Here is a 19,842-nt window from a genome sequence, read left to right as displayed (position 1 = left end):
GAAGGCTGGTTGTTGCGCTGCAGTTGGCAGGCTGCTGCGGGAGGCGGTGGCGGTAAGAAGCCGGAGGCAGCGGGGTGACAGGTAGGCGGCGGCGCTGTCTTTGGGGGACGCAGAGTGCCAGGTCAGGACGGTTTTTCTTCTCTCGGCTGCAGGAACTGACGAGGGGGGTCTGGGGAGGGGGCAGCTGGAGTGTTGGTGGTTCCGGAACCTCGCGTAGACAAGGTAGCTTGGGAGGGTCGTGAGGAGAAGGCAGCTGAGGCGGGTGGAGGCTGAACCTTGCGGGGCGACAAGGGGGCCTAGGGCGTGGGGGGCTGCGGTGGCGCTGGCAGAGAGAGGAGAGAGGCAGAAGCAAGACGATATCATGAGGGCTGGACGACTTCCTTGCATGAAGCTCCAAGAGAGAAAAGGACGCGGCATTGCAGGCACCTGAGAGAAATCCTAGGAATTGCTTCTTATGGCCATTTCCCGGGGTGGGAAGGGTGTGTGGAGAAGAAACATTTACTGGCGGTCAGATCCTTCAAACTGTTTATAGCTATACATTATGTAATCGTTGGCTATCATTTACCCAAATAACTAGGTTGTCGCTCTTGGAAGAGGTCTTGCAACCTATTGATGTGTCAGAATAGTTTTTTTCGTTGGTTTGAGTGGTTTCTACCTTGGCAGTCTCTGTAGGTGAAGAAGCATGAAGGATAGAGTAATCAGGAAGAGCTTATCCCAAATACGGATTTGGGTTGAGAGATAATGTTAGTTTGAGACGAGCGACTAGGTTCGTGTTTGTATAGTTCATGAATTTATTTGTTTTGAGGGTCAAGGTTGATTACAAATACTTTTTTTTTTTTTTAATCTTCAGGAAAGTGGAGAGCCGCAAAAATCTATAGTAGGAGGTAAGTGCGAGTTGGAAAATGACTAGAAAATTAGTTGCTAGATTTCCGCCCCCCCCCCCCCCCCGAATTGTGAATGTTAGGGACTATGAAAATAAGGTGGTGGTTTGAAGGAGGTAGGGCGGGGAAGTCATCTTTTAAGTAATTTGCTTTTTAAGTCTGATGAACTAGTTATGAATTGTTTCTTAGGTTTAATAAGTATGCTCTTTGAACCTTTCCTAGTGAAGTAAAATGTATTTACAGACATAATTAACTGTAAATTAACATTTTTTGAGTTTTTATAATTGTTTGCACAGTGGAATGTAGAATAAAATAGGAATTCCATTCCGTAGGTGTTACCAAAGGTCGAGCTACATTTTGCTATAAAATTTGATTTTATAGCCCACTGGAGAGGTGTTTTAAAAGAAGCATTATAAATTGCTAAAATTTAAGCTGATTGAAATGTAGCCTATAGTTGAGAAGATAAAGACTAATGTAGTATGAGCAAGTGTATAATTTTCCTTTTTGTATTAATGATAATTTATATTAGTATATCCCAGAACCTAAATTAAAAGACTTGCTTTTTTTCTCTGAATATCATTTGGTAAAGAGAGGTGGATCATTGGAGTTTGTTCTGAAATGTTTAGAGTACTGAGATATTTATCAGTCCTTCAGATAAAAATTTGGATACTTGGTGTTTCACTCATTGTCTTTTTACCTTTTTGCAAGAGTAATTCTATCTCAGTCATAAAGAATACTTCTGCTTCTATTTTGGGTGCATTTCTGTAGTGTGAGTACCTGTGAACAAATCTCTGCTTTTTTGCAGGATGGTGTGCGTGTCTGTGTGTTTCTGTGTGTATGTATGTGTTTCTTCTTCTTATGTAACCAGCCTGCTAGAGCTGTCTTAGAGAACTAATGGCTGATGTTGAATGGCCAGTAGGTGTCATTGTAGAATGCAACAGAGTTGAACATTGGGTAGGAAATTACCAAGTGATTTAAAAAACACTAGTCAGAATTAGAATATAATAATAATTGGCTTATTATTTCCACATCATTAGAAGCCCAGTTTTCTGACACATTTCAGTATTGGAGCTGTTTATAAGGAATTTGAAACACTGGGTGTAAAGAAATAACATTTTTTGCTCTAAAATAGACCTTCAAAGCTTTTTTAACCCAACTGTTAAGCCATCTTGATATGCAATATGGATTTGGGTTTGTTTGAATGTTTTTAATTCACAGTTCTGGCATTTAATAGTGTTTTATTAAGTTCTATAATGATTAAGATTTTCAGCTTGACTGAGCTTTATAATAGAAAAACCAATGCTACATAATAAAACACTAAAATAATAAAATGTGGACAGAAAGTCTCCAAACAAGTTACTAGCTGCACACAAAAAAGTACTTTGTTGTTGTTCTTTTAATGCAAGAACGGAAGAATTTCTGTCTTTCATTTTTTGTGGCTTCTTAGTTTTTCTCATGTTTAAAATAGCTTCTTTTTATATTTTTATCCTGCTAGTAGACTATGTGCTTTCTCAGGATGATGACCGGAGTATTTGTCATTGTCTGAAATGTAACATAATGAATTCTGGAGGGAGCAGGCATAGAAAGCTCTGAAGGTGGCTTACAACTGGCGTGAGTACAGCCCTTACCTGCTGAGCCTTCTACTGAGCTCTTTTCTCTTTGTAGCTCTGGTCCTTTGCCTGCTGTTGATACAGTGTTTAAAAATAGAGTTGGACCTAATTCAGAAATTCTCCATGAAGGTGGCGAGTTACATATGTATCAGAATAATCTAGGAGCTAAAAAAAAAAAAAAAATCATACGCACATATCCATTATATCACCTCCACTTCGCTTCAAATAGGGGGAATATGAAGGGAGGTAGATATATTTTGAAGAAAAAAAGACCCTCCTAGATGATATGGTTCATCACTGGCTTCCACTTTAGAATTATTCATCTAATTCACGGCTCTCATACTTGTGTAAAATAGCAATAGTAGTTTTCACTTGAAAAGAAAGGGCTGCCAAATCAACCAATATTTTTATAGCTCAATAAAATTTCACCATTTAATGTCATATTTGGGGTAGATTTTCTAGCCAGGAGCTAAAATTTCCAGAAATAAAAATTGTGTTGAATGTTTTGATTTGGATTAGTTTTTACTTGGCAGTTAGCTGCTTTCCATAAACCAAGCTAATTTCTTCCACGATTCAGACCTGTGCTGATTTGCACAGATATTTAGTCATGTCTTGTTCTTTTAATGTCTCTGAAAGCTATCTAGTTTTAGAACCAAACTAGAATTGGACCAAAGTCCATACCTTACATTAGGGTTCAGTCTTGGTATTGTACATTGGACAAATGCAAAATGACATTTATCTACCATTATGGTATTAAACAGTAGTAATAAAGCTTTTTAATCAGAATGTATTCCTTTTGTAGTTACTTCTGTCTAAATGAAAATGGGAGTGGAGAGTATACTGTGGTTCTTTCTACTTGATAATTGTAAAATCTAAAGTTAATATGAATTTGCAGTCTATCATAGTACCTACTGCTTTATTGTTTGTGGAAAAACACTAGGAGTGAATGTTTCTGTTCAGAGTTCTGTGGTCAGATCTCTTGTCATTCTGTACCTTGTTCTTTTGATTTTGTTTGCTCAGTTAGCATCTAAATGTGATGATTCTTAAATCTGAGTCCTTAATCCAGAGCTTTTTCTTGATTTCTGGTTCCTATCCTATAAACCTAATTGCATTCTAGATGAGAATGACCTGCAGGTCCCTCAAATAAAGTATGTCTAAAAGTGAATTCATGTTTTATTCTTTTATCATCTATGTGGTTAAAGCTGGAACCTTGTATTATCTTTGACACTTTTTATTCATATACCCCTCATGTCAATAATGTTAGGTTCTGTGGACTCTACCTTCTTATTACTTTTTAAATCCCATTTACTTCTCTCAATTTCTATAACCTTTAAAAAAAGTATGAAGAGTTAGGACTTAGAGGTGTACTATCTAGATTAGAATTTGAGATCTACATTTGTAGCCTCAATTTCTTTGTTTAAAAACAGAGTTGTACAACTGTCCAATTGCATTCTTAGGCATTTATTCCAGAGAAATTGAAACTTATATTCATACAAAACCTGTACATAAATGTTCATAGCAACTTTATTACAAATAGCTCCAAACTGGAAACAATTCAAATGTTCTTCAACAAGTGAATGGTTACACAAACTGGCACATTTATACCATGGACCACTAGAGCGAGCAATAAAAAAGAACGAGCTACTGATACATACAACATCCTGGAAGACTCTCAAGTGAAAAAAGCCACTCTCAAAAGGTTACATACTGTATGATTCCATGTATATAATGTTCTTTAAATAACAAAATTGTAGTGATGAAGGGCAGATTAATCATTACCAGGGGTTAGGAACCAGGGAGAGGGGAGCCTCTTGATAGAACAGTTCTGTATCTTGATTGTGGCAGTCGTTACACAAATATACATATGTTATAAAATTGTACAAAACTATACACACAAATGAGTGCTTATATAACTGGTGATAACCTGAATAACCTCTGTAGACTGTACCAATGTGAATTTCCTGGTCTTGATATTTTATCATAGTTATGCAAGATGTTACCATTGGGGGAAAGTAGACCAAGGGTACCTGGGACCTCCTGGCACATATTTTGGGAACTTCCTGTGAGTCTATTTCAAAATAAAAAAATTTTGAAGGGTAATTACAAAGATTAAATGAGAAAATATAAGTAAGTTTCTTATTACAGTACTTGGTGCATCATAAATACACAATAAATATAATAGTAGTAGCAGCAGCAGTAATGATAGTTCAGGCCTCTCACCTCTTTCACTACGACTATTCCAACAGTCTTATAGGTCACCCTGGCTTCAGTCTTTTCTCGCTCCAGTCCATTCTACAGTGCAACCAGAGTACTCTTTCTGAAGTGCCTATCACATATTACTTACCACATGCATAGTCCTTTAATGGTTCCCTGTTGCACTTTCATACATTAATTTCATTTTTTTTAATGTTTATTTATTTTTGAGAGATCGAGCATGAGCGGGGGAGGGGCAGAGAGAGAGGGGGAGACAGAATCTGAAGCAGGCTTCAGGCTCTGAGCTGTCAGCATAGTCTGACGTGGGGCTCGAACTTGTGAACCACAAGATCATGACCTGAGCCGAAGTTGGATGCTTAACAGACTGAGCCGTCCAGGCACCATAATTTTATTTTTTTTAAATCATAGTGGAATGAAGCATTGGAGTCAGCATGACCTTCAGAATACTACAATCGGTGAATTAAAGATAAAAACAAAAATCTTGAGTGATTTTTCTCATCTTTAAGGTACTATTTTAAGTATTGTTACTTTAAAGTTTTGTTTTTATATTGGTGCCTAACACACTATGCCAAAACCTAATGACTGAGGGCAAAGAGATTGATAATTTTTCATCCTTCTGTAGGTTTACTGAGCAGTACCTCTGTTGGTTTCACTGGACTCTCATGTAGTTGAAACTGCCTGAAGAATTGACTGAGTTGGAAGGTCCAAGGTGTCCTCACTCGCATGTTTGCACTTGGTGCTGGCTGTCCATTAAAGTCCTTCAGTCTTCTCAGTATGGCTTCTCATTCTCTAGTAGGCTAGTCTGGCATCCTTACATGGCATTTTCAGGGCAGCATTCTAAAAAAGTGAAGGTGGAAGCTGCAGGGCTGCAAGCCCTCTTTGGGGCTTAGGCCTCACAACTTTCATAATGTTCCTTCCAAAAGCAACTCACCAGGCTAGCCTAAATTCAGGGGAATGGAGAAATAGAAGAAGACCTCTGTCACAGTCAGTTTGAGCTGCTATAACCAAATACCATAAACTAGGTGGCCTAAACAACAAACATTTATTTCTCCCAATTCTGGAAGCTGGGAAGTACAAGGTCAATGTACCAGCAAGTTGTGTTTCTACTGACAGCACACTTCCTGGTTCAGAAATGGCTGTCCTCTTATTGTGTTATCACATGGCAAAAGTGGGAGAGAGCTGTCTGGGCTCTCTTGTATAAGTGTATTTATCCCACTTATGAGGGCTCTACCTTCATGACTTAATCACTTCCCAAAGGCCCCACCTTCTGATACTGTTACATTAGGGGTTATTATTTCATTATATGAATTTTGGGGAGACATATTCAGTCTATTAACAGTAATCTACAGAGAGATCAGATTATTTTCCATTTTCTTAATGTAAGGATAAAAAACACTCCCCCAAAATGATATATTTGCTAAGAACTGTGAAAAATTTTGCTGAGACTTAACAAGTAAAAATAAAAATACAAGTACAAAAGATGTTAAATGGCAATCCAGGTAAGGCAGGTTCAAAATCTTTGTGAAATAGAATAGTTTGCATAATATGTGAGGAAATCAACCTTATTGCTTACAACAACAGCATTGCTTGGGAACTTGAAGGAGGTTAATCTGTAGAAAGGTCACTGATATTTTTTTTATACGAACAGCTTTTATTATTGTCTTTTTTTTTTAATTAAAAAAAATTTTTTTTTAATGTTTATTTATTTTTGAGACAGAGAGAGACAGAGCATGAACAGGGGAGGGTCAGAGAGAGAGGGAGACACAGAATCTGAAAGAGGCTCCAGGCTCTGAGCTGTCAGCACACAGCCCAATGCGGGGCTCGAACTCACGGACCGTGAGATCATGACCTGAGCCGAAGTCAGATGCTTAACCGACTGAGCCACCCAGGCGCCCCTTATTATTGTCTTTTAAAGTTTGTTTATTTTGAGAGAGTGAGAGAAGGAGAAAACCAACAGAGGGGGGGCAGACAGAGGAGGGAGATAGGATCCAAAGCAGGCTCCGCACTGACAGCAGAGAGCATGATGTGGGGCTTGAATTCACCAACTGTGAGATCATGACCTGAGCCAAAGTCGGATGCTTAACTGACTGAGCCACCCAGGCACCCCTATTCAAACAGCTTTTAAACAGCTGATTTAACATCTTTCATCAAAATGTTTATTTTTTCTAACTTCTTATTTTCATATAATTTGGTCTTGCCAGTCACAGTTTTATAAGCCACAGTACTGTTCTAGAACATAACTTCCAAATGTTGGCAAGAAGTTATAGTACAGTATTATGAAATCTTGTCACTGTATCACACTACTATAAACACCCCTCCAGCTGAACTATAATAGTGCTGTACCTTTGCAGACTACAGGCTCTTTGTTTAGTCTTCCTTCCTACTCTACCGCCTATTTCAGTGGAAATATTTTATGTTTTATCATCATTAAATTGAAGCATAGCTAAGATGGCTGTTGGCATCTTAGATCACAGATTTGTTGCTTGGAGTCTCTTTTTTACCTTATCAGTAAGCAATTGTGTTTGGCTGCTAGAAACAAGAAATAACCATTGCTTAAACGGGATAGTAGTTCATCTCTTTGTCTTGTGGAAAAAAATCAGAAACTTGAAGAAAGAAAGGCGGAGAACAAAGAGGGCACACTTCTCATCTTCTAAGAAATCTTTCTAGGGGTATCTGAGTGGCTCAGTCAGTTGAGCATCCGACTTTGGCTCAGGTCACATTGGGCTCTGTGCTGACAGCATGGAGCCTGCTTCAGATTCTCTCTCTCCCTCTGTCTCTGCCTCCCCCCCCACTCATGCTTTCTCTCCCCAAAATAAATATTGAAAAAAAAAAAAAGAAAGAAATCTTTCTAGAATTACCCACACACTATTTCTTCTGATCTCATTTACCAGAACTTAGTCATTTGGCTATAAGTGAGGTTCTGAAATGGCTTTTAGCTGAACATGTAGACCAAATCAATGGGGATAGGGGTAGGCATCTATATTGGGTGGGAACTAATAGTCTCTGCCATATTTGCTTCCTGTCTTCTCTGCTGATTCTGCTGCTGACTGCCCATTTGTTGCTGTCAAGTCATCCATCCACTAGACGTGAATTAAGTACTAACTGTGCTCTGGCCTTGTTAGAACTGGAAATACAAACACAGCTGAGGAATGTTCCCTGTCCTAGAGAAGCCAAGAGTTTAATAATAGGACTAATAAACTTGTATACAGGTTTCTGGGAATGGAAAGTATTAAGTACTGTGTGCTATTAGGACTAGTTACCACCGTCATTCTATGTACCATATCAATTTCCAAGAGCCTTAAGATGGAGAGGGAGAGATGACTCCTTTCAAAGAGCAATATTAATGGGAAGAAATCAGTTGTTCTCTGCTTCCTAAGAAGAAGGATTGAAGGCCGTTTCCCTTCCCTAAAGGCTAGAGAAAGAGGTCCTAAAAGAATCACTCTTGATGTTTTGTGTGCTTTTAAGAAGAGAGACTGTTGTTGCAAATAGCTTTTTTCCCCCCAGTGTAGAGCAGAAGCTCTTTAACCAGAAAAACATGGCATGAAGTAATGATGAGTATAAATGATATTTTGATGTCTGCAATAACTGTAATTTGATATGAAACTACCTGTGATATCTGTTGGTGACCAAGACACAGAAAATACTATGGATTTTTTTTGTTTTGTTTTTGTTTTGCCTACATTTATAATCAAATGAAATGATAAAAGTTAGGTAGAGATTAATAAAAAGAATGATATAATTCTTTTCCTGTCAAAGTTTATGAGTTTTGTTTACAGATTCCTGGCAGTCTGTGGACTCTAGATTGAGGATTTGTGAGTGAGGGGGAAAGAAGGGGCTCTGAATGGATACAGGGTTGTATGCTAAGAAGGACTTTAAAGAAGTGACTGGGGCGCCTTAGTGGCTCAGTCGGTTGAGCAGTTGGCTCAGGTCATAATCTCACGGGTTCGTGAGTTCGGGCCCACATTAGGCTCTGTCTGTGCTGACGGCTCAGAGCCTGGAGCCTGTTTCTGATTCTGTGTCTCCCTCTCTCTCTGCCGCTTCCCCCACTCATTCTCACTCTCTCTCAAAAATAAATAAACATTAGGAATTAAAAAAAAAGAATAAAGAGGAAGTGACTGCTGATCTGAGTCTTGAAAGAGTAAGGTGGTTATGCTAGAGGGTAGTTGAAAGGCATTCAAGAGAGGAGGAGGGTAGCCAGTAAATACATGGAAGTGTAAGGTAGCCTGGCATGTCATGGAGTTGCAGGTAAACATTGGTGAGGGGCATCTGTGTTGAGCCAAGGTAATTTCTATTCCTGCTGACAAGGCCATTTTGTTCATGAGCATATTGAGCAAGTACTGATGACAGAGCCCATGTAGCCAAACCTTAGATATGTACCTCTGGTCATCTCTCTCTTCAGGCATAGGGAACAACCACCTTGTGATACAACTACTTGTATATCTGCCTCCTGGGAGGATTTCCCTTTTCTGCTATGTTTCAAGGCCACCTCTGTTAGGGGTAATGCCAATGTCATATGGAACCATGTTTAAACCAGGCCTGACTTCTTTCTTTTTTTATCATAGGGAACTCTGCAGGTTCATAGATTTAGTGAAGTGTATGCCATGGGTGTTTGAGCCATTTGTTTTTAAGGCTTATTTGTGCTTTGGGGGCCTGTGCTAACCTCATCGTAGGTCATAGGATCAGTTTCTTTTTTTTTTTTTTTTTCTTTCTTTTTTTTTTTAAAGTCAGGATCAGCTTCTTATGTAGTGGTAATAACCAGTCTTCAAATAATGGCTTGAAATTTAAAAAAAAAAAAGATTTGTTTATTCTCATGTAAAATTCTGAGAGCCTGGGTGACTATAGGGCAGCTATTATCTATATGATAGATCACCATTGCATCTTTATATTTATTTCTGCTCTGTAATCATAGTGGCAAGGGAAGAACACGTTGGAGAGTGCATATTGGCAATTAAATGCTTCCAGAGGAGTCATTTCTGCTTGTTGTTCAAAGCAAGTCATGAGGTCACATTTGACTTAAATAAGGTAGAGAACTATCATCTTGTGCACTGAAGGTTAGGAATAGCTGTCTGATACAGTATCACTTCCACTCAATGATGGATTGCTGCTAGTACATTCAACTGGTGGGTTAGAACACCCAGTTCTTAAGGGTAGATCAGGTCACATGGTCACTTGTGCCCCATGGTCATTCTTTAAGCAGGACCCAAAAACCAAGCAAGGAGCTGTTTCTCAAAAGTAGCATAATCATCTACAGCAGAGGACATAGCTTTATTCTAAAGCAGTGATTCTCAACCCGGGGCAGTATTGCTTCCTAGGGGATATTTGGCAATGTTTGAAGACATTTTGTTTATCATAATTTGGAGGGGAGTGCTACTGGTATCTAGTGGGGAGAGGCCAGGGATACTGCTAAACATCCTACCATGTACAAGACAGCTCCTTGCGGCATTAGGAGTGACCAACGTGCTAATTGTGCTGAGGTTGAAAAACCCTGCTCTGTGTGGGGCTCTAGTTGTAGTGTGATTATCTTATCAAAGCCTACTGGTAACTTTATACAGCTGCTTTATCATCCACCACCGATACTTCAAATGCCACTGAGTTTGCTAGATCTTACTATCCAAATAACAAAGTATCTTGCACTGCCACACTGGCCTGCTACACTGCCTTTTCTGTCCTGGACCCCATTTAAAACTGGCAGCTTTATGGGCTATTCAGGAAATGGGGCAAAACAGCACTTTAAAATATGGTTTATTTTGTTTCCAGACTTTAAAGAGGTCCATATAGGACCATGTTTCTTTCTAAGTGGTGGTGGTGGGCTGATCCATGGCAGCCTGTCCTTCATTTTGAAGAGAATATCTTGGCATACTCTAGTACTACACCTCTAGGGACTTCATCAAGGTCTCAGGTTCCTAAATTTTTGTGTGATTCTTCCACTCTCTGGCATGCCTGTATTTTTGCAAGGTATCTTACCAGGTAAAATAAGCACGATGTTCTCAGTGTAATGAACAAGTGAAATCCTGTGGGTTGGTGAGGTGTTCAAAGTTCTTGTAGTCTAGATTGATGAGACATGGCTTTACCACTTACTAGCCATGTGACCTTGTGACCAAGTGATGTAACCTGTCAGTGACTGCTTCTTCATCTATGAGATGGTGATAAGAACAGCACTGACCACATAGGGTTTTTATAAATAGTAGATGAATTTTTTTAAATGCTTAAGGGATGCCTAACTGGTTCAGTTGGCAGGGCATGTGACTCTTGATCTTGGGGTTGTGAGTTTGAGCCTCATGTTGGGTGTAGAAATTACTTAAAAATAAAATTTGGGCGCATCTGGGTGGCTCAGTCTACTCTTGGTTTCAGCTCAGGTCATGATCCCAGGGTTGTGGGGTCGTGCCCTGCATCAGGCTCTGTGCCGACCATGGAGCCTGCTTGAGATTCTCTCTCTCTCTCTCTCTCTCTCTCTCTCTCTCTCTCTCTCTCTCTCTCTCTTTCTTTCTCTCTCTCTCTCTCTTTCTTTCTCTCTCTCTCTCTCTCTCTCTCTCTTTCTCTCTCTCTCTCTCTCTCTCCCTCTGCCCCTCTCCCCCTCTCTTTCTCTTAAAATAAGATATAAAACAAAATCTTAAAATAAAAATGCTTAGAATAGTGCCTGGCATATAATGAATTCTATATAAGTATGAGCTAAAAAAAATAATACTGGTAATACAAAATCCTTATGGAGAAAATATAGATTGGCTATGTTTTTAACTTTAGCATAGGGAAGGAGTTTATTAAAAAAACAAAAAGCATAATACTATAAAGAAAAGAAGAGTGACAGATAGGACTAGCTGTTTTCTTGATTTTTAAATATATATTGTAAAGATAAGTGGGGTGCCTGGGTGGCTCAGTCAGTTAAGTGTCCGACTCTTGGTTTTGGCTCAGGTCATGATATCAAGGTTCATGGTTTTGAGCCCCATGTCAGCCTCTGCACTGACACTGGGGAGGCTGCTTGGGATTCTCTCTCCCTCTCTCTGCCCCTCCCCTGCTTACATTCTCCATCTGTCTCAAAATAAACAAATAAACATTAAAAAAATTTTAAGGATAACCTCCTTTGTATACCTTTAATTGTAATTAAAATTAGAAACAGTACATCTGTTTTCTAGTACTATTCAAAAAGGAATATTGGTCATGATTAGAAAGGAAGAAATATTTAGGCACTTAGATGCCTGCCCCTGCTCTATTCCCCTTTATCCAATTTTCTGTTTTTGCTTTTTACTGATTGTAGTTCTGGATTATAGTTTAAAATGATTAACTCAAATATTTTTTGCCTTCAGAAGAGCTTTTCCTGAACTTTGTCAGTTAACTAGGTAAGGAAGAGAATTGTTTAGAGGTAAGAATGTCATCAAATCCAGATACTTCTGCCTTCCTTGAGTCTTTAAATACCAACTACTTTAAACATTTATTTGGCATTTGAAAGTTTATTCTAAAATTCAGTGTAATTTCCTGGAATAAGTTGTATTTAAGGTATGCCCATCCTTAAATTTTTTTGTAATGTTTTATTTATTTTTGAGAGAGAGAGAATGAGTGCAGAAGGGGCAGAGAGAGAGGGAGACACAGAATCTGAAGTAGGATCCAGGCTGTGAGCTGTCAGCGCAGAGCTTGATGCAGGGCTCGAACCCACAAACCATGAGATCATGACCTGAGCCAAAGTCAGATGCTTAACCAAGTGAGCCACCCAGGTACCCCAAGGTATGCCCATCTTTAGCATACAGAATACAGTCTTTGAGTTATTATTTCCCATTGAAAGGAGCCAGGATTCCTTGGAGAAATGTTTGATCACCCTGGAACTTCTTGTCCCTTTAGGAAGTTAGAAGACTATCATCATTTACTAGGTTTATGTCAAAAGGGCTTTGGAGCAGTGTTGGGGTTCCTATGACCACTCCCAAATTTCATGATTTGTTAGAATGACTCACAAGTCATTCTATTCAGTTATACTTTATTACAGTTCAGTGATAAAAATCAGCAAAACAAAAGGCACATAAGGTGAAATCTGGAGGATACCAGGTGCAAGCTTGCAAGAGTCCTCCCATTGGAGTTGAACAGGATGTGCTAATCCATCCAGTAATGAGTTGTGACAACATGTGCAGCATGTTATCTACTAGGGAAGATATCTTGAGCCTAGATGTTCAGGGTTTTTATTGGGGGGTCAATCATACAGGCTATAGTTACTGAAGTTTCAGATCTCCTAAAGGAAAGTTGATTTTACCATAATCACGTTTGTTTGTACAAACTACCTAGACAAACCAGTACAGTTGGATTCAAAACTCCAAGCATGCAAAACACTTTTATCAGAACTTTTTTTAATTTTTTTTTTTATTTTTGAAGGAGAGAGAGAGAGAGAGCATGAGCGGGGGAGGAGCAGTGAGAGAGGGAGACACAGAATTCAAAGCAGGCTCCAGGCTCTATGCTGTCAGCACAGAGCCCGACGTGGGGCTTGAACTCACAAACCATGAGATCATGGCCTGAGCCAAAGTCAGACACTCAACCGACTGAGCCACCCAGGCACCCCAGAACTTTTTATTTTTTTAATCAGTGCATTTCAAGAGTTCATTTTCCAGGAGCCAGCTGTTACAGGTTGAGTCCTATCGATCAAAAAGTTATGTTGAAGTCCTAACCCCCATTACTTCAGTATTTGACCTTATTTGGAAATAGGGTCATTGCAAATGTAATCAGTTAAGATGAAGTAATACTGAAGGAGGGTTGACCTTTAATCTAGTATGACTGGTGTCCTTATAAGAGACACAGACACAGTAAGAAGATAGCCATGTGACAACAGAGGCAGTGGTTGGAGTGCTATATCTACAAGCCAAGAAAAACCAAGGATTGCTGGCAACTCCAGAACCTGAAAAGGCAAGAAAAGATTCTCCCCATTTCAGAGGAAGTATGGCCCTGCCACATCTTGGTTTTACATTTCTGGCCTCCATCAGGATTGGGAGACAATAAATTTCTACTGTTTTAAGCCATGTAGTTTGTGGTAATTTGTTATGGCAGCCCTAGGAAAGTAATAATCTAGCCAGTGGCCACAAAAACCGGCCCTTCTTGAGAATGTGCAGTGTTTGACCAACCCAGGCTTGCTGAGTTAACTGATGTGTTCACAGGAGCCAAGCATGAAAAAGCTTCCACAGGGCAAAGATGGAACAATTTGAGTATTAGAATAATAACTATTGTGGGTTGAAACATATCCAGTATATTGAGCCCATGAGTTTATAATGATATTTAAAGCAAAACTAATTAGCTACCAGTAGATGATGCTAGTTAACCAACTCATTTTGGAAACTGGTAACTAAAGGGAAAAAAGTTAAGCATTTATCTTATCTTAGAAAAATGCTACTACAAAGTAACCAAATACTAGATAAAGAGAAGTTTCTCTTTATAGAAATATTCTAATTAAATGAAGAAAGAATAATAGGATTAGGTAATTATAACCATTGGGTAACCCCTAAAGATCCCTAAGCGTTAATCACCAACAGCTGCTAACATCACAGAACATGACAATCAGACATTATGAACCTTTAGGCAAGAGAACACAGCATCAACAGTCTTCCCCCAGCAAAAATGAATCTACTCTGGTCAAACTGCTATATCCAACCACAATTTTATAAGAACTACAGAAGATAGAGGAATATATTATATTATTAGGGTACAATCAGCAAAATCCAGGCATGTGGAAAATGATAAATAACTGTTTCTTCAACAGATAAATTACAAGATACACACACCCCTATAGCTTAAAAGAGATTTAAGAGACACATTATCCAATCCTGGTATGTAAACTTCATTTGGATACTGATTCAGTGTTTCAAAAAATTGACATAATTGTAAATTTGAATACCAACCGGATATTTGATTACATTTAGGAATTTAAAATTTCTTAGATGTTATGATATTGTGGTTATGTGTTTTAAAAAGCTCTTTTCTTTTAGCAATATATACTAAAATATTTACAGTTAAAATGATAGCCTGAATTTGCTTCAAAATAAGTGGAGGAGACACTGGGGGAGTGTAATGAAAAAAGATTGGCCATGACTTCATAATTATTGAAGCTCAATAATGGCTACCTGGGGGTTCATTATGCTAATTTCCCTACTTATGCATATGTTTAAAATTTTCTCTATTAATTAAAAAGGGACATATTCCCAAGCTGCTATAGTTGAGAAGTCAATAGAAAAACAGGGAAAATTCCTAGGTGATGAAATTACATCAAACTGTATTTTTCTGAAGGATTTAATGATTTGTTCATTCTCCTTTGGAATAAGTTACTTGCCGTTTTCTGGGAGTGGAAAAGTAATGAGCCTGGGAAAGAGGTTTGAGGTGAATAGAGTAGTTACCTGTACGTTATCTTGATAATGCTTTGCCCAAATAACCCCCAGAATATAGTTATCAATTTCAGTTTTCATATTCTTTCTCTGCTATATTCTGTGCACTTTTGCCTCTCATTTTTGAGACCAGATCTCATTTAATTAATCTCAAGAAAAACATCTCTTTTCATGAAATTTGAAGTTGTTTCCTGGAGCCATTCAGTAAGATATAATCTAAAAAATCATTGGGGCACCTGGGTGGCTCAGTCAGTTAAGCATCCGACTTCGACTCAGGTCATGATCTCAGTTTGTGGGTTTGAGCCATGCGTCGGGCTCTGTGCTGACAGCTCAGAGCCTAAAGCCTGCTTCAGATTCTGTGTCTCCCTCTCTCTCTGCCCCTGCTTGTGCTCTATCTCTCTCTCAAAAATAAATAAACATTTTTAAAAATGGGGGTGGGGCACCTGGGTGGCTCAGTCAGTTGAGCGTCCGACTTTGGCTCAGGTCGTGAACTCACGGATCATGAGTTCCAGCCCTGCGTCAGGCTCTGTGCTGACGGCTCAGAGCCTGGAGCCTGCTTCAGATCCTGTGTCTCCTCTCTCTGTTACTCCCCCGCTTGCACTCTGTCTCTGTCTCTCAAAAATAAAGATTAAAAAAAAATTTTTTTTAAGATCTTCAACGATGCATTCAAGTTACACATCACATACTTAAATGGTTTTCAGCCATTTATTGTGTGTCTAGGTATGAATATTCTTGAGTTCATCCAAGCTGGAGTTTGTTGAGATTCTTGGATGTGTAGATAATGCTCTTCATTAAATTTGGGAAATCGTAGGCCATTAATTCTTTAAATACTATTTTCGCCTTTCTTTCTCCTCCATTTGGGTCCCCTTGTGCTCATGTTGATATGTTTAATGCTATCCCACAAGTCTAAGACTCTGTTCGTTTTTCTCCATTCTTTTTTCATTATGTTCCTCAAACTAGGTAATCCCAATTGATTTATCTTCAAGTTTACTGATTCTTCCTTCTGCAAGCTCAAATATGATGTGCCTCTCTCGAGGGTTATTTATTTCAGCTATTATACTTTTCAACTCCAAATTTCTGGTACTTCAAAAACTTATCTCTATATTCTCTAATTTGAGAGATATCATTCTCTTATTCTCATTTAGTTCTTTACATGTGGTTCTTTTGTCTTTGAACGTATTTGAAAGAAGTGATTTAAAGTTTTTGTTTAGTAAGTCTAACATTTGAGCTTCCTCAAGGATAGTTCTATTTACTGCTTTTTTTCCACATGGCTTTTCCATTTTTTTTAAATGTTTGTTTATTTTGAGAGGGGGGCGAGGCAGAGAGAGAGGGAGAGAGAATCCCAAGCAGGATCCACACTTCTTATATAAGTAATTTTGTTGATAATTCAGAAATTCTTCCTGATTGCTAGAGTTCTCTGTCCTGTAGCTTCCTTGTGGGAAGCAAATATATCTCTTCTTCAGTTGATGCTTGCTTACTCTTTTCTTGGCTCCTGTGTATTCAAAGGAACCTCCAGCTTCTTTCTGTGGTCAGTGTCTCTGACAGTGTTCTCTCTCTCTTCCATGTGATGCATCTCTGATCCATAGTGAGCATTTGCATGATCTTCACTGACACAGTATCGAAGTGCTCATTCCAACATATCAATAAGCCTTTTTCACTCTGACATCCTGGAGTCATTAGCCAGCCCATCTCTTGCCCTTTAGGTTTCTTAAATGTGAATCACACCAGTCTAACGTATTCTTCAAGCTGCTGGTCATATACGTCAGGATCTCTGAGTAATAGCCCTGAAGTTCCTTCTTTTTGGACATGGGTTCAAGAGGTAATACTATTGGTATCTACTCCTTGGGGAAGGATGAGACACATGGCATTTCAGTAACCTTTCCAAAAAGTACTCTCCAGTATAGTTCTCCAGGAACTTCTAAAAACTTTCGTATTTTGGCTTAAGGATTAAGATGTGTGGAAATGGATTGAAATCCTCTCCCTTGCAAACACCACATTGATTCTCTCACAACCCCTCATCTTTAGTTTTTAGAAGTTTTATTATAATGTATCTAGGTGGTGAATATCAAAACCATTTGTTTTGATGGGAGGATATTCATCCTGCTTAGGATTCTCTGAGCTTCTTGGATCTGTGGTTTGATGTTTTTCATTGTATTTTAGAAAATTCCCAGCCATATTCCCTCATGTTTCTTTTATCTTATTCTCTCTTTTCTCTTTCTGGGACTTCAAATAAAACTATGTTAGGCAATTTGATACTGTCCCACAGTTCTTGGATGACCTGTAAATTTTTCTTTACTGTTATTTCTTTTTGTGTTTCATGTTTAATAATTTTTTGGACTTATTTTTAAGTTTATTAATTCCTTCCTAAACTGTATTGGAATCTCCTGATAAGCCTGGAAAAGGAATTCTTTATCTTTGAATCATTGTTGTTGGTTTTTTCTCCCCCTACCATTTCCATTTGATTTTTTCTTATAGTTCCCATTACTCTATTGTAATTACCTATCTACTCATGCTTATTGTCCAACTTTTTAATAGACCTCTTAATATATTCTAGTCATGCTGGAGTGCCTGTCTGGTAGTTCTAAACTGTGGGTTATTTCTTAGCCTGGTCCTGTTGATTGCTTTCTATCTTGAATATAAGTGGTTGTTTTTGTGTCTTGAAATTTTTTCTTGAATTCCAGATACTTTGTGTAGAATAGTAGAGACAGTTAACTTGTATTTATGGCCCCAAAATGAGCACTTTTCTATATGGTCATTAGTGTGTGTGGGTAGGTTTAGTCAACCTGCTCAGGAGTTGAGCTGGGTTTGGGTCTGTTGCTACCGTCATTACCTTCAGTGCTTCAAAGTTTTCTGATGGTATGTTGGTATTGGTTTGTGTTAAGGTGTGGACTTAGTTCTTAGAGGGTTTTCTTCAGTATTCATACTTCCCCCTCAACTTTCAGCCATGCCCATCCACCTGTAACACAGAGGGGGCTGGTCTTTCACATTTGGGTGATAGGGAGATTTTTTTAACTGCAAATTCTATTTTTAAAATGGATACAGGAGTATTCATATTATCTCTTTCTTCAGTGAGTTTTGGTGATATGTTTCTTGCAAGAAATTTGTCCATGTCAACTAAGTTGTTCAGTGTATTGGCATAAAGTTTATAAGGATTCTTTTATTTTTTCTTAATATCTGTAGAAAATAACAATAAGAAATTAATGAGAAAACAATCACGTATTTATCTTTGTAATTGCCATTTATGATATTCTTCAATCCTTTGTATAAATCCCTATTTCTATCTGGTTTTCTTTCCTTCTCTTCAAAGGGCATTTCTTAGTGCTTAGGCATAGTGCTTTTCATAGTGCATTTCTTAGTGCAAAGGGCATAGTGCTTTTATAAGACTGAAAAAGTATTTTTTTTTTGCCTTTGTTTTTGAGAGATATTTTTGGTTTATAGAATTCTTGGTTGACAGATTTTTTTTTTCTTTTGGTATTTTAAAGATAATGCTTCATTGTCTTCTGTCTTGCATCTTTTCTGTCATGCTTATCTTTGAGTCTCTGTGCATGTGTCTCTTTCCCCCCTTCAGTTGTTTTAAGATGTTCTCTTTATCACTAGTTTTGAGCAATTTAATTATAATGTGCTTTGGTGTGGTTTTCTTCATATGTCTTGTCTTGGGTTTCATTGAACTTCTTGGAACTGTAGGTTAATAGTTTTTATCCAATTTAGAAAAATTTAGAAAATTTTTTCATCATTGCTCCTTTCAAAAATAAGTTTTTTTAATCCCTTTTCTTCTCTCTTTTCTCCTTTGGGGAATCCAGTTACAAGTATTGTAGGCTGCTTGAAAATTGTCCCACAGCTCACTAGTGCTTTAATTCTCTTTTCTCTCTGTTTCATTTTGACTAGTTTCTGTTGCTGTGTCTTCAAGTTCACTAATTTTTTTTTTTCTGCAATGTCTACTGTGCCATTTTTCCCTATTCAGTGTAATTTTTACCTTGTTATGGCTTTTATTTTTAGAACTTTGAGTTAGGCCTTTTAAAAAAAATCTATGACTCTACTTAATGGTTTGAATATTTATTGTTTTAAAGTTTTTGCTTATTGTAACATTACTTAATTTTGGGTGAGTTTTGATCAGTTTTTCTCTTCATTTTGGATCTCGTTTTTCTGATTCTTTGCATTCTTGGTAGTTTTTTTTTATTGGATGTTTGAGACTGTGAGTTTTACCTTGGGGTGTTCTGGATATTTTTGTATTGCTATAAGTATTGGCAAACAGTGATTCTTCCAGGTTTTGATAATAAGATTTATTAAGCACTACTAGAGCTTTGTTCAGTAAAAAGCTAATTATTCTCCATTATTTACAAAGGACTCTCATGTACTTTACCTGATTTTCAACCTGGTTGGTGAGAGTAGGTTCTATTGCTGGCTCTGCATGAATTCTGGGCATTGCTACTTCTAATTCTTTAGGCGTTTCTTTCCCTGACTTCTTCCCTTTTCCTGGCTCACACACTTATGTGCCGATCAATTCTCATCTGACTACGAGAAGAGAACCTTCTACAGATAGCTAGAGTTCTTTCTCTGTGCTGCTCTTTCCTTACTCTATCCTACAAACTCTAATACCTTGATCAGCCTGGACTCTCAGCTCTACTTCCTTAACTCAGGAAGTCAGCCAGGTTCCACCTGGCTTTTTCCTTCCTTACAATGCAGCCTGGAAACTCTTCCAAGGAAGGAAAATGGACAACTTCATTGTTCTTCATTATGTGTGCCCAGTGCCTTGAAAAATGATGTTTATAATCCTCCCCACCTTTTGATTATGTC

The 19,842-nt window shown here is 38.2% G+C and overlaps 1 protein-coding gene across 8 annotated transcripts in view; it reads left to right on the top strand.

The window, feature by feature from the left end:
- FAM126B (family with sequence similarity 126 member B) overlaps positions 1 to 19,842 on the top strand; it is a 90,094-nt gene that overhangs the window by 235 nt on the left and 70,017 nt on the right. For 5 of the 8 annotated variants that reach the window (XM_042949674.1, XM_042949665.1, XM_042949670.1 and 2 more), the window contains exons 1-2: positions 30 to 81; positions 851 to 884. The gene's annotated coding sequence lies outside the window, so the exon portion shown is untranslated. Of the gene's footprint in view, positions 1 to 29; positions 122 to 850; positions 885 to 19,842 lie in introns of those variants that run through there. The other 3 variants (XM_042949669.1, XM_042949668.1, XM_042949672.1) reach the window with 3 other exon arrangements.

Source organism: Panthera leo, chromosome C1 (assembly GCF_018350215.1).
Source record: "Panthera leo isolate Ple1 chromosome C1, P.leo_Ple1_pat1.1, whole genome shotgun sequence".
NCBI lineage: Eukaryota > Metazoa > Chordata > Mammalia > Carnivora > Felidae > Panthera > Panthera leo.
Note: the sequence above shows the minus strand (reverse complement) of the source record. Positions and strands in the feature narration are given on the sequence as shown.